Raw genomic sequence first — 15124 nt, 5'->3', positions numbered from 1 at the left:
GCCCGCGGTGTTACTACGACGGCGTAAATCCGGTTTTACGGTGTTTTTCGTGTTTCCAGGTTTTAAATCATTAAGTTAGCATATCATATAGATATAGAACATGTGTTTAGTTGATTTTAAAAGTCAAGTTAGAAGGATTAACTTTTATTTGCGAACAAGTTTAGAATTAACTAAACTATGTTCTAGTGATTACAAGTTTAAACCTTCGAATAAGATAGCTTTATATGTATGAATCGAATGATGTTATGAAAATCATTACTACCTCAAGTTCCTTGGATAAACCTACTGGAAATGAGAAAAATAGATCTAGCTTCAAAGGATCCTTGGATGGCTTGAAAGTTCTTGAAGCAGAATCATGACACGAAAACAATTTCAAGTAAGATTTCCACTCGAAATAAGATTGTTATAGTTATAGAAATTGAATTAAAGTTTGAATATGATTATTACCTTGTATTAGAAAGATAACCTACTGTAAGTAACAAAGGTTTCTTGATCTTGGATGATTACTTGGAATGGATTTAGAAAACTTGGAAGTAAACTTGCAATCTTGGAAGTATTCTTGATTTTATGAAACTAGAACTTTTGGAATTTATGAAGAACACTTAGAACTTGAAGATAGAACTTGAGAGAGATCAATTAGATAAATAAAATTGAAGGATGAAAGTGTTTGTAGGTATTTTTGATCGTTGGTGTATGGATTAGATATAAAGGATATGTAATTTTGTTTTCATGTAAATAAGTCATGAATGATTACTCATATTTTTGTAATTTTATGAGATATTTCATGCTAGTTGCCAAATGATGGTTCCCACATGTGTTAGGTGACTCACATGGGCTGCTAAGAGCTGATCATTGGAGTGTATATACCAATAGTACATACATCTAAAAGCTGTGTATTGTACGAGTACGAATACGGGTGCATACGAGTAGAATTGTTGATGAAACTGAACGAGGATGTAATTGTAAGCATTTTTGTTAAGTAGAAGTATTTTGGTAAGTGTATTGAAGTCTTTCAAAAGTGTATGAATACATATTAAAACACTACATGTATATACATTTTAACTGAGTCGTTAAGTCATCGTTAGTCGTTACATGTAAATGTTGTTTTGAAACCTTTAGGTTAACGATCTTGTTGAATGTTGTTAACCCATTGTTTATTATAACAAATGAGATGTTAAATTGTTATATTATCATGATATTATGATATATAATATATCTTAGTATGATGTATATACAGTTAAATGTCGTTACAACGATAATCGTTACATATATGTCTCGTTTCGAAATCATTAAGTTAGTAGTCTTATTTTTACATATGTATTTCATTGTTAATACACTTAATAATATATTTACTTATCATTTAACATAATTAACCAAGTGTATCAATATCTTAAAATAATTCATATGTACCTAGTAAGACGTTGTTATAACGATAATCGTTATATATATCGTTTTCGAGTTTCTTAAATAAGTAGTCTCATTTTTATGTATATAACTCATTGTTAAAATAACTAATGAGATACATACTTATAATAAAATCATGTTAACTATATATATAACCATATATATATCATCGTATAGTTTTTACAAGTTTGAACGTTCGTGAATCACCGGTCAACTTAGGTGGTCAATTGTCTATATGAAACCTATTTCAATTAATCAAGTCTTAACAAGTTTGATTGCTTAACATGTTGGAAACACTTAATCATGTAAATAACAATTTCATTTAATATATATATAAACATGGAAAAGTTCGGGTCACTACAATTTCATCTTAAATCTCATTTGTATTTTGACGATTACTATCTGCGTTCAAACCTTTCATGATTCTTGAAGACACCTCAATCGAGAGGATGAACCAATCGCACTTCACCTACGGAAGAAAAGATTGATGCATATAGTTATGCACCTAAAAACATTCAGAACCTGAGTAAACGTTTAACACATATCTATGCTAACTCCTTTGGCGTTGTTATTACCGAAAATAACTATACAATCCCTCTCCAAATTAGCCAATTTTGTCACAGCTCCAGCAAATCAATTTCGACCTTTCACTCGAATTAGCCTTATTAAAATCTTATTATAAAGATTACCCCTTCATCATCGTTACCGGAGAACCGTTTATATTCCACACATTAGCAGTAAACTTATTAGCAACTTCATTACTCATTGGCTTAAGTCTCTCCGAAGAGCCATTATATCTGTTCGTTAAAACCCTATCATGTACTCATCTGTATTTTGTGACGGTGATTGCCATATCAAATACCGAGAAGCATTAATCATTTATTCTCGAATTTCTCAGCGTTCCTACATCAATAGTTATATAACGTATATCTTATGGACTGATGAATTTCAACTCGGAATCTATGAATTCCTGAAAAGAACTCTAGCTCACGAATCAGATCTCTGAGTTCTGAAAAAGCTGATGAAGCAGTGAAAACTGAAGACTGCCTTAACAGTCGAAAGTTTGATGATAAAAATTGGAGTGTTGAAAAAGCTCAAAGATTTTTGACAAACAAATTAAACAAACCATGAAGGAGACTCTGAACAAATCACAAGGACTAAACTTGTACATAAAGAATCCTGATGATTCTGTATCTGATGAAACCTTCAACGAATATCTTGCTCCGTACTCATGTTAAAATCTTGCGAAAAATCTTTCTTCATCAACCATCGAACTTAGAAATTCCAAATATCATCATAAATATCTTCGATATTTTTGAAGATATTTTCATAAATATTCTCGTCCGAAATTATTTATCTCTTCGTGCTATCTATATTACATCATAAAGGAAACTACTTTAACTTCTAAATTTCTTTAAAATTCGAGTTTGAATTATGAATGATTTTGAAGTAGTGTTGGAAACTGAAGCATGAGTTAGTATAATATAATGACACTTGATCAACGTGATTATATTACAGTAAGTCATGCTGAGTTTCTATTGGGACATGATGATTACAGATCATAACGTCATCATGTGTCATGTTACATAACTCTTTCATTCTGCTTAACTTCTGAACATATCAAGAAAATACATTCTTGATGGTTCTATTCTCAGTGATTCTGGTAATTTGACAAATCAAATCATGCTATTACGTTCTTTCTTGTTTAGAACATTAAGTTCATTCGAAATTCTATACTTACGAATTCTGGACCATTATTCGCTTGATTTAAAGTCGGGAAGAGAAAACAAAAGAATGAAGATCTGAAATAAAAATGGAAGTATAAATCACAGTAAATTGGAGAGAGTATTAACTGTGGATGTCAATAATTACAGAAGGACGGAAGCAGAGACATCGAAATGTAAGGGAAGATATAAAACCCAACAACAACTCAGAAATTACAAACCGTGGATATTAATACGAATAGCAATATAAAGACACGGTAGAATTAAGAATAGTATCACCCCAAGGTAATAGTAGAAGTAAACAGATTTTTCTGGTGGAAGATTGAAAAGAAGGATGATAGAAGTGGCAATTAGAAAAATATCAAGGATTAGAACTGGATTAAGTATTTTCACAATCTTTTGGATGTATGAACTAAGAAAGAAAGTATAGGAATGGTAAGAATAATGGGACAGAAGAGTTTAATTTATAATGGAAATATCAGACAGAGTAATCGAGGCAGATCACCGTATTTAATTATAGAGGTTCTAATTTCCTTATTCACCGAAGAACCATATCTTGTAGATTTTGAAGATTTTCTTTAAATCCCTTGAATTCCAGAAATCAACTGTGACTACGTCAAAAGTTAACTCGAACCTCTACTTCATTCAATTCACTCTTTTGTGATAACTTCACTCATACGCTTCGAATAATCGAATTGTTTTATCTGTATTACCCGATGATGATAAAACTCTATTTATCAACTCATATTCGTCATGAAAACATTTTTATTGTTAGCCATGACCACCTCACTTAAATTTCGGGACGACATTTCTTTAACGGGTAGGTACTGTGACGACCCGGGAATTTCCGACCAAATTTAAACTTAATCTTTATATGTTTTCGACACGATAAACTGTGATGACCCGAGAATTTCCGATCAAATTCAAACTTGATCTTAATATAATTTCGACACGATAAGCAAAATCTGTAATGTTGAGTCTCGAAAGTTTTGAAATCTATATTCATGTAATTAATTATCCATTTGACCTTGACTAATTCCGACGATTCACGAACAATTTCTTGTAACCAAATATGTATATATATATAAATGTGAGTATATATATAATAGATAGAAATTATAAAAAGGTAATTTAAACATTTAAAATTAAATAAGTACAATAAGATATAAACTAAATAAGTTGTATATATTAAATGTAAATACAAGTTAAGAATATAATTAACATAATAATTTTCATTATTAATTATTAATACAATACTAATCTCAATACCTATATTAGTTTATTGAATATATTATAATTGTAATTTATGAATTATCATTATTATAATTGTTGTTATAAAGTATTAGTAATATAATTATTGTTAATGTAATTAATATTAAAAGTTATAAATATTATGATTATTAATGTTATCATTCTTATTACTAAACTTATTAATTAACATTAATATGATTATTAGTATCTTATTAGAATCATTGTTATTGTTATTTATTGTTATTATTGTTAATAAAAGTAGTGATATTATTTTTATTATTATTATTATCATTTTATTATGATTGTTATTATTAAACCCAATAAAATTATCAATTTCTTTTTATGATCATTATTATTTGTTATTATTATTAATAGAATTATTGATAGTATTATTATTATTAATTTTATTATATTTTATATAATTATTACTAGTATTATATATACTTATTTATTTATTAACACAAAATTGTATGTAATCAGTTATATATATATATGCAGAATCCATTTACATCACAATCAAATCATAACAAATTTTGTTTCTATCTATGAATATGTTAAACAACTTAGTCAATCGTACAAGCTGTTGAAAAATCACAAGTTTACTTTAAATTTTTTATTAATATTCGTACTGAACAAATGATTTTGTGTCGATCAAATTGCTTTAAATCAAGGATTTTAATCAAAGTTGGACACACTCAAGCAACTGCACGTTCTCCTATCAGTATCAATTAAAATTGCTGTATCAATTTTTTTTTGTTTAAAACAGATATAAACAAGAACAGACGACGTGTCCTGTTCTTAATACTTTTTCACAATGTCTCGATTTCCTATTTAATTCCAAATTGTGTTAATGCAGAGATGTTAGGAAACCTTCATTTAATCTATCTGTAAATTTACAAGTTTCAATTTTTAGTATCGATTATCAATTTCAGAAGTCAAATTTGATTTTAAAAAGTCAAACATTTGATTCATCACAAAATTTGATTACCTGTTAGTGTTTTAATTTCAATTGATGATTCTTGTATATTCCAATGATGATTTAGAAACTATTTCATGTAGATATCATTTACCAAAAAGTCCCAAAAATCAAATTTAATTTTTTTTTTTGCTATTAAACAGTCGTCGCTGTTGGCTGTCTTTCTGTTATTTTTTTTTTTTTTTCTTCAAGAAATTTAAAGACTCATATGGACTGATTATGATTCGTATGAAAGTCCTAAAGTAGAGACATAATGTGTTGAGGCTAATTTTGAGCTTGGTCGATTGAGTACTTGAGAGAAGAAGAAGAAAAAGGAAGCATAAGCAATACGGGTTAAATATAAATTTTTGCTGTGTTATTTCGGATAATGGGCGACAGCCCAGTTGGTTTAAGGATCGTGTTGGGTTACGAGAGGTCACGGGTTCGAGTCTCGGGTATGGCATAAATTTTTAAAAAAGGCCTTGAGGTAGTTTTCCTTTTCCATTTTCATTTTCATTATTATTATTATTATTATTATTATTATTATTATTATTATTATTATTATTATTATTATTATTATTATTATTATTATTATTATTATTATTATTATTATTATTATTATTATTATTATTATTATTATTATTATTATTATGGTTATTGTTATTATTATTGTTAGTGTTACAATTATTATTATTATTACTAATAAGTGTTAGTTATCAATTATCATTATTATTATTACAAGTAAAGTTATAACTAAAAATATTGTTATTATTACTATGATTATTATATTTATTAACTAATAATAGATGAATTATTATTATCATTATGTTCACATAAATACTCTGACTAATAATACTAACATTTTGATTAAGTAACGTCATTAGGTATTATTAGCAATATTATTAGTAATATTAATATCAATATAAATATTATTATGATTAAAAATTATTATTATAGTTATCAAGAAAGTAATATAAACCATTACAATTATCGGTAATATTAGCATTTGCATCATTTTAGACTTATTATTTTTAGTAACAAAAGTATTATTATTAAGACTACCATTAGTAACAAGATAGTTATAAATATTATTATTATCCAGTAATAAGTATTATAAGATTATAAATCATCATTCTCGGAACCATTATCATTATTAAATTTTTCATTTTATTAAAAACTACTGTTATTATTATTATTATTATTATAAGATTTAACATTAAAACTATTAGTAGTATTACCATTATCATTATATTATCATTACAAATATTATCTTAGTATTATCAAAGATACCGTTTTAACAAACAAATGGTATATATAAATAAAATGTATTTAGTACATATAACCTAACAAAACTTATATTCTTAAAATATATAAAATGAATATGTAATGAAATATATAAATATTTGATATAAAAGTATATCACTAATAATAATATATATGTTTGTTCGATTACAAATATATGTTTTAATATATATATGAATAATATAGGTTCGTGAATCCAAGGCCAATCCTGCATTGTTCTGTTGTTCAATGATGTCATATGTATTTTTACTACAAAATACAGTACTGTGAGTTTCATTACTCCCTTTTTAAATGCTTTTGCAATATATATTTTTGGGACTGAGAATGCATGCGCTGTTTTTATAAATGTTTTACGAAATGGACACAAGTGATTGAAACTACATTATATGGTTGAATGATCGAAATCGAATATGCCCCTTTTTATATAGTCTGGTAATCTAATAATTAGGGAACATAAACCCTAATTGACGCGAACTCTAAAGATAGATCTATCGGGCCCAACAAGCCCCATCCAAAGTACCGGATGCTTTAGTACTTCGAAATTTATATCATGTCCGAAGGAGGATCCCGGAATGATGGGGATATTCTTATATGCATATTGTGAATGTCGGTTACCAGGTGTTCAATCCATATGAATGATATTTTTGTTTCTATGCATGGGACGTATGATTATGAGAAATGGAAGTATGAAATCTTGTGGTCTATTAAAATTTTGAAATGATTCTTTATGATAAACTAATGAACTCACCAACCTTTTGGTTGACACTTTAAAGCATGTTTATTCTCAGGTACGAAAGAAATCTTCCGCTGTGCATTTGCTCATATTAGGGATATTACTTGGAGTCATTCATGACATATTTCAAAAGATGTTGCATTCGAGTCGTTGAGTTCATCAAGATTATTATTAAGTCAATTATATTTGGATATATTATGAAATGCTTTACATGCCTGTCAACTGTCGATGTAACGAAAGTTTGTCTTTTAAAAACGAATGCAATGTTTGTAAAATTTATCATATAGAGGTCAATTACCTCGCGATGTAATCAACTGTTGTGAATCGTTTGTAATCGATATGGACTTCGTCCGGATGGATTAGGACGGGTCTTCACAGTTGGTATCAGAGCAGAGGTCTTAGCGAACCAGGTCTGCATTAGTGTGTCTAACTGATAAGTCGTTAGGAGGCATTAGTGAGTCTGGACTTCGACCGTGTCTGCATATCAAAAGTTTTGCTTATCATTTCTAGTCGGAAATCATCTGCTTATCATCCTTAGGAAATTACCTGCTTATCATTCTTAGTCTAGACACATCTTATTGCAATGATTGCATGAATAGTGTATAGATAAAATTTATATCTTATCGTATCTGCTAATCTATATCTTAGCGTATCTGTTACTGTAACTTTGCCTGACATATTCCGTAGATTCCTCCGTAACTTATGGGATGTTAGTATTATATATGCATATGTAAATTATGTATTGCATGGTACTAATCTACATCCTATAATCTATTTCTTATCGAAAATCCTTCATCTGATCGTACGAGATGAATCCTGCAACCTGTTCGAGTCCCTCAGGTTTCGATAGCTATTCTGATAGTTATTCCGACAACTATTCCGACATAGATGTTCACCTAAGCTCCGAAAACAGCGTCACCGGCATGAATCAAACAATTAGCCATTATCAATTCATCTGATGGGTTCGTAGTCGACTTAATTAATGGAAACGCGCAGAAGGCAATCTCTTCCACCAACTGAATTCACCTCTTGACATTGAACCTGAAGCGTTTACCGGCGAACCTGTTCGAGACACCATTTTCAGTCTCATTTCCAGGGTAACTCGACAATATTATATTCTATCCACAATTCTGAATCTTATTCATCCACTCGTTCCGACCGACAATTATCCTGGAGTAATAAATCAACGAACTTCGCGCTCGAATAATCAATTCGGAGAATATGGTGCAAAATGTACCAGCTTCAACAACATCACCGGCACCAACAGTACCATCAATAACAGCACTAGTACCATCAGCAATCCATGCTTCAATATCATCATCTGTACTTTGAGTATGATCTTCGTTCTACGTATCGTTCTACCTCATTTATCTTCGTTCGACATGGCGAATATGTAATCTCTAAAGTTTTAGAGATTATTTATTCTAGTTCCAACCGAAAAGCAAATGAGTTTAATATCATATTAACTCATTAAATCCATGAATACATCTGAAGAAAATATATATGTATATATGTTTTCATAAAGATTGTAATTAAAAATTCTCTTGTACAAACTGTTAATGGTGAAAATATTTTAACGGGTAGGTAATACCCGAGGAATATTTAAATTTTACATTAATAAGTTACATTGTACGTTCTTCGAATCTGTTTCAACAGTCATATACTATCCTACTTACATCCACCGATATACAAATCCGTTCACCACAGAATAACCATATTCATCCAATTTAATATTTGGATTTTGATTTATCAGAATCCAACAAGTGGCATAATGAAGAAAACATTTGACAAAATAAAATTTGTTAGAAACAAACAAATTAACTATGAGAAATTTTGTTAAGAATCCACGCTAACTGTTCCTAGCTAATTGTTCCTAGCTAACTGATTACATTTTATTTATCGCAATTTAATTATCGCAATTTACATTCTCGCAATTTTATTTATCGTCATTTAATTTCTGTTATTTACTTTACGCACTTTATTTATCGTCATTTAAATTTCTGTTATTTATTTTTTTACGCACTTTAAATATCGGGACACGTATACAAGGTTTTGACATATCATATCGACACATCTATATATATTATTTGAAATCACCATAGACACTCTATATGCAGTAATGATCGAGTTCTCTATACAGGGTTGAGGTTGATTCTCAAATAATATATATACTTTGAGTTGTGATCGAGTCTGAGACGTATACGGGTCACGATACATATTAACCAATTCGAATATTATATATTAAATTATATGTGAATTATTGGACTGTCAACTGTGGACTATCAACTGTAGACTGCCGACATTGGACAATTAAAATGAATTAAAATATTGATTATAAAATATGAAACTAAATAATTCTTCAAGTTTGCCACTTGATTTCATCCTAAACTTCAAATTATATCTTGACAATTACGATCTGCGTTCAAACTTTTCATGATGCTTGAAAACACATCAATCGAAAGGATGAGCTAACCACACTTCATCTACGGGAGAAAAGATTGATGCATTTAGTTATGCATCTGAAAAACTCTCAGAAACTGAGTAAACGTTTAACACATAGTTGTGCTAATTCCTTTAGTATTATTATTACCCAAAATAACTTGGTAATTCCTTTCAAAGTAGCAAATTTTGTCACAGCTCTAGCAAATCAACTTCGACTTTTCGTTCGAAACAACCTTATTATCACCTTGATTTATATGTATGCTCTTTTATTGTTACCAGGGAACCTTTCATATTCCACCATATTACCATCAGCGTTTAATCATCTAAAAACACAATTTTCCTGAAACCACCTCGGATTAATAACCGATGATTCAGATATCACAGCATTAAATGCAGAGGAAACAGAAAAAATGGTAGATGGCCTAAACAACCAAAAGTTTGATGATAAAGAAAGGAGTGTTAGGAACGCTCGATAGAAAATTGGGTATTGAAAAACAGATTAAGCTACCCATGAAGGAGACCAAGGACAAATACAAGAACCAAACCCTATATTCAAAGGATTCAGGTAATTCTGGATCCGTTGAAATCTTTAGAGAATATCTTGCTCCGAAGTCATGTTAGAATTTTACGGAAAATTTTTCTCTATCAACCATCCAACTTAGAAATTCCAAAATATCATCATCAATATCTTCGATATTTCTGAGGATATTTTCATAAATATTCTCGTCCGAAAGTATATACCTCTTCGTGCTTCCTGGGTATCATTATATTGGAAACATTCAATAGAAAATTTAGTACCGAAAAGCAGATTATGCGAAACTATGAAGAAAGCCGTGGACAAATCACAAAGAATAAGTTTGACTTCAAAGAATCCAAATGATTCTGTTTCTGATGAAATCTTTAGCGAATACCTTGCTTCCGAATCTAAACCCTTACGGATAAATCTTCTTCATAATCCATCGATATTAGAAATTCCAAGATATCATCGTATCTTTCATTATAAATATCCTCCATATTTCTGAAGATATTTTCATAACTAATCAAATCTGAAATCATTAATCTCTTCGTGCTATCAGTGTTACATCATATAGAAACTGTTAGTTTTCTATATTCTGTAAACTTTCGAGTTTAAAATACGAATGTTTTGAAGTAGTGTTGGGAACTGATACATGAGTTAGTATAATATAATGACACTTGATCAACGTGATTATATTACAGTAAGTCATGCTGAGTTTCTAATGGAACGTGATGATTCACTGATCTTAACGTCATCATGTGCCATGTTACATAACTCTTTCATTCTACTTAACTTCGGAACATATCAAGAAAATGTATTCTTGATGATTCTATCTTCTGTAATTTTGATAAATTTGAAAATCAAATCGTACTATCACGTTCCACCCTACTTAGAACATTATTATCATTCGAGACTCTATATCTAAGAATTCTGGACCATTATTCGCTTGACTTGGAGTCGGGAAGAGAAAACAAGAGCAGGGAGCACCGAAAAATAAAAGGAAATAGAAAACTGATCATAAACACAGGAATTACAAACTGTGCATATCAATGTTTATCGAAACATAAAGACATGGGAGAATTAAAAACATTATAACCCCAAGGGCGAAGTAGAAGAAAACAGATTCCTCCGGTGGTAGTTGGAAAAGGAGAATAATTGATGCGATAGTAAGGATAAGGACAAGGATTAAAACTGGATGAAGCATATTTACTGATGAATTGAAAGTATGAATTAAAATATAGAAATTGGAAGTGGTGAGAAGTAATAGAACGGAAGAAGTTCATTTATAGTGAAAATACCAGACAGAGAAATCGAGACAGATGATCACATTTAATTATAGAGATCTTATTTTCCATAAATCCCGAAGAATCAGATCTTATAGATTTTCTTTTAAATCCCTTGAATTCCGGAATCCAACCAAGACAACGTAAAAGGTTAAGACGCACCTTATTTTCTAAATTCAACCCTATTTACGTCAAAAGCTAAGGAAAATCTTATTTTCTTCAATTCATTTTTTTTACGATAGCTTCACTCATACGCTTCAAGTAACCGAATCGTTTAATTTATATTACTCGAAAACGATAAAACTCTATTTACCACTCATATTCGCCAGGAAAACATTTTTATTGTTAGCCATGACGACCTCACTCAAATTTCGGGACGAAATTTCTTTAACGGGTAGGTACTGTGATGACCCGAGAATTTCCGATCAAATTCAAACTTGATCTTAATATAATTTCGACACGATAAGCAAAATCTGTAATGTTGAGTCTCGAAAGTTTTGAAATCTATATTCATGTAATTAATTATCCATTTGACCTTGACTAATTCCGACGATTCACGAACAATTTCTTGTAACCAAATATGTATATATATATAAATGTGAGTATATATATAATAGATAGAAATTATAAAAAGGTAATTTAAACATTTAAAATTAAATAAGTACAATAAGATATAAACTAAATAAGTTGTATATATTAAATGTAAATACAAGTTAAGAATATAATTAACATAATAATTTTCATTATTAATTATTAATACAATACTAATCTCAATACCTATATTAGTTTATTGAATATATTATAATTGTAATTTATGAATTATCATTATTATAATTGTTGTTATAAAGTATTAGTAATATAATTATTGTTAATGTAATTAATATTAAAAGTTATAAATATTATGATTATTAATGTTATCATTCTTATTACTAAACTTATTAATTAACATTAATATGATTATTAGTATCTTATTAGAATCATTGTTATTGTTATTTATTGTTATTATTGTTAATAAAAGTAGTGATATTATTTTTATTATTATTATTATCATTTTATTATGATTGTTATTATTAAACCCAATAAAATTATCAATTTCTTTTTATGATCATTATTATTTGTTATTATTATTAATAGAATTATTGATAGTATTATTATTATTAATTTTATTATATTTTATATAATTATTACTAGTATTATATATACTTATTTATTTATTAACACAAAATTGTATGTAATCAGTTATATATATATATGCAGAATCCATTTACATCACAATCAAATCATAACAAATTTTGTTTCTATCTATGAATATGTTAAACAACTTAGTCAATCGTACAAGCTGTTGAAAAATCACAAGTTTACTTTAAATTTTTTATTAATATTCGTACTGAACAAATGATTTTGTGTCGATCAAATTGCTTTAAATCAAGGATTTTAATCAAAGTTGGACACACTCAAGCAACTGCACGTTCTCCTATCAGTATCAATTAAAATTGCTGTATCAATTTTTTTTTGTTTAAAACAGATATAAACAAGAACAGACGACGTGTCCTGTTCTTAATACTTTTTCACAATGTCTCGATTTCCTATTTAATTCCAAATTGTGTTAATGCAGAGATGTTAGGAAACCTTCATTTAATCTATCTGTAAATTTACAAGTTTCAATTTTTAGTATCGATTATCAATTTCAGAAGTCAAATTTGATTTTAAAAAGTCAAACATTTGATTCATCACAAAATTTGATTACCTGTTAGTGTTTTAATTTCAATTGATGATTCTTGTATATTCCAATGATGATTTAGAAACTATTTCATGTAGATATCATTTACCAAAAAGTCCCAAAAATCAAATTTAATTTTTTTTTTGCTATTAAACAGTCGTCGCTGTTGGCTGTCTTTCTGTTATTTTTTTTTTTTTTCTTCAAGAAATTTAAAGACTCATATGGACTGATTATGATTCGTATGAAAGTCCTAAAGTAGAGACATAATGTGTTGAGGCTAATTTTGAGCTTGGTCGATTGAGTACTTGAGAGAAGAAGAAGAAAAAGGAAGCATAAGCAATACGGGTTAAATATAAATTTTTGCTGTGTTATTTCGGATAATGGGCGACAGCCCAGTTGGTTTAAGGATCGTGTTGGGTTACGAGAGGTCACGGGTTCGAGTCTCGGGTATGGCATAAATTTTTAAAAAAGGCCTTGAGGTAGTTTTCCTTTTCCATTTTCATTTTCATTATTATTATTATTATTATTATTATTATTATTATTATTATTATTATTATTATTATTATTATTATTATTATTATTATTATTATTATTATTATTATTATTATTATTATTATTATTATTATTATTATGGTTATTGTTATTATTATTGTTAGTGTTACAATTATTATTATTATTACTAATAAGTGTTAGTTATCAATTATCATTATTATTATTACAAGTAAAGTTATAACTAAAAATATTGTTATTATTACTATGATTATTATATTTATTAACTAATAATAGATGAATTATTATTATCATTATGTTCACATAAATACTCTGACTAATAATACTAACATTTTGATTAAGTAACGTCATTAGGTATTATTAGCAATATTATTAGTAATATTAATATCAATATAAATATTATTATGATTAAAAATTATTATTATAGTTATCAAGAAAGTAATATAAACCATTACAATTATCGGTAATATTAGCATTTGCATCATTTTAGACTTATTATTTTTAGTAACAAAAGTATTATTATTAAGACTACCATTAGTAACAAGATAGTTATAAATATTATTATTATCCAGTAATAAGTATTATAAGATTATAAATCATCATTCTCGGAACCATTATCATTATTAAATTTTTCATTTTATTAAAAACTACTGTTATTATTATTATTATTATTATAAGATTTAACATTAAAACTATTAGTAGTATTACCATTATCATTATATTATCATTACAAATATTATCTTAGTATTATCAAAGATACCGTTTTAACAAACAAATGGTATATATAAATAAAATGTATTTAGTACATATAACCTAACAAAACTTATATTCTTAAAATATATAAAATGAATATGTAATGAAATATATAAATATTTGATATAAAAGTATATCACTAATAATAATATATATGTTTGTTCGATTACAAATATATGTTTTAATATATATATGAATAATATAGGTTCGTGAATCCAAGGCCAACCCTGCATTGTTCTGTTGTTCAATGATGTCATATGTATTTTTACTACAAAATACAGTACTGTGAGTTTCATTACTCCCTTTTTAAATGCTTTTGCAATATATATTTTTGGGACTGAGAATGCATGCGCTGTTTTTATAAATGTTTTACGAAATGGACACAAGTGATTGAAACTACATTATATGGTTGAATGATCGAAATCGAATATGCCCCTTTTTATATAGTCTGGTAATCTAATAATTAGGGAACATAAACCCTAATTGACGCGAACTCTAAAGATAGATCTATCGGGCCCAACAAGCCCCAT

Source organism: Rutidosis leptorrhynchoides, chromosome 2 (genome assembly GCF_046630445.1).
Source record: "Rutidosis leptorrhynchoides isolate AG116_Rl617_1_P2 chromosome 2, CSIRO_AGI_Rlap_v1, whole genome shotgun sequence".
NCBI classification, from domain to species: Eukaryota; Viridiplantae; Streptophyta; class Magnoliopsida; order Asterales; family Asteraceae; genus Rutidosis; species Rutidosis leptorrhynchoides.
The sequence above is the reverse complement of the archived record's forward strand: the minus strand, read 5'-3'. Positions refer to the sequence as shown.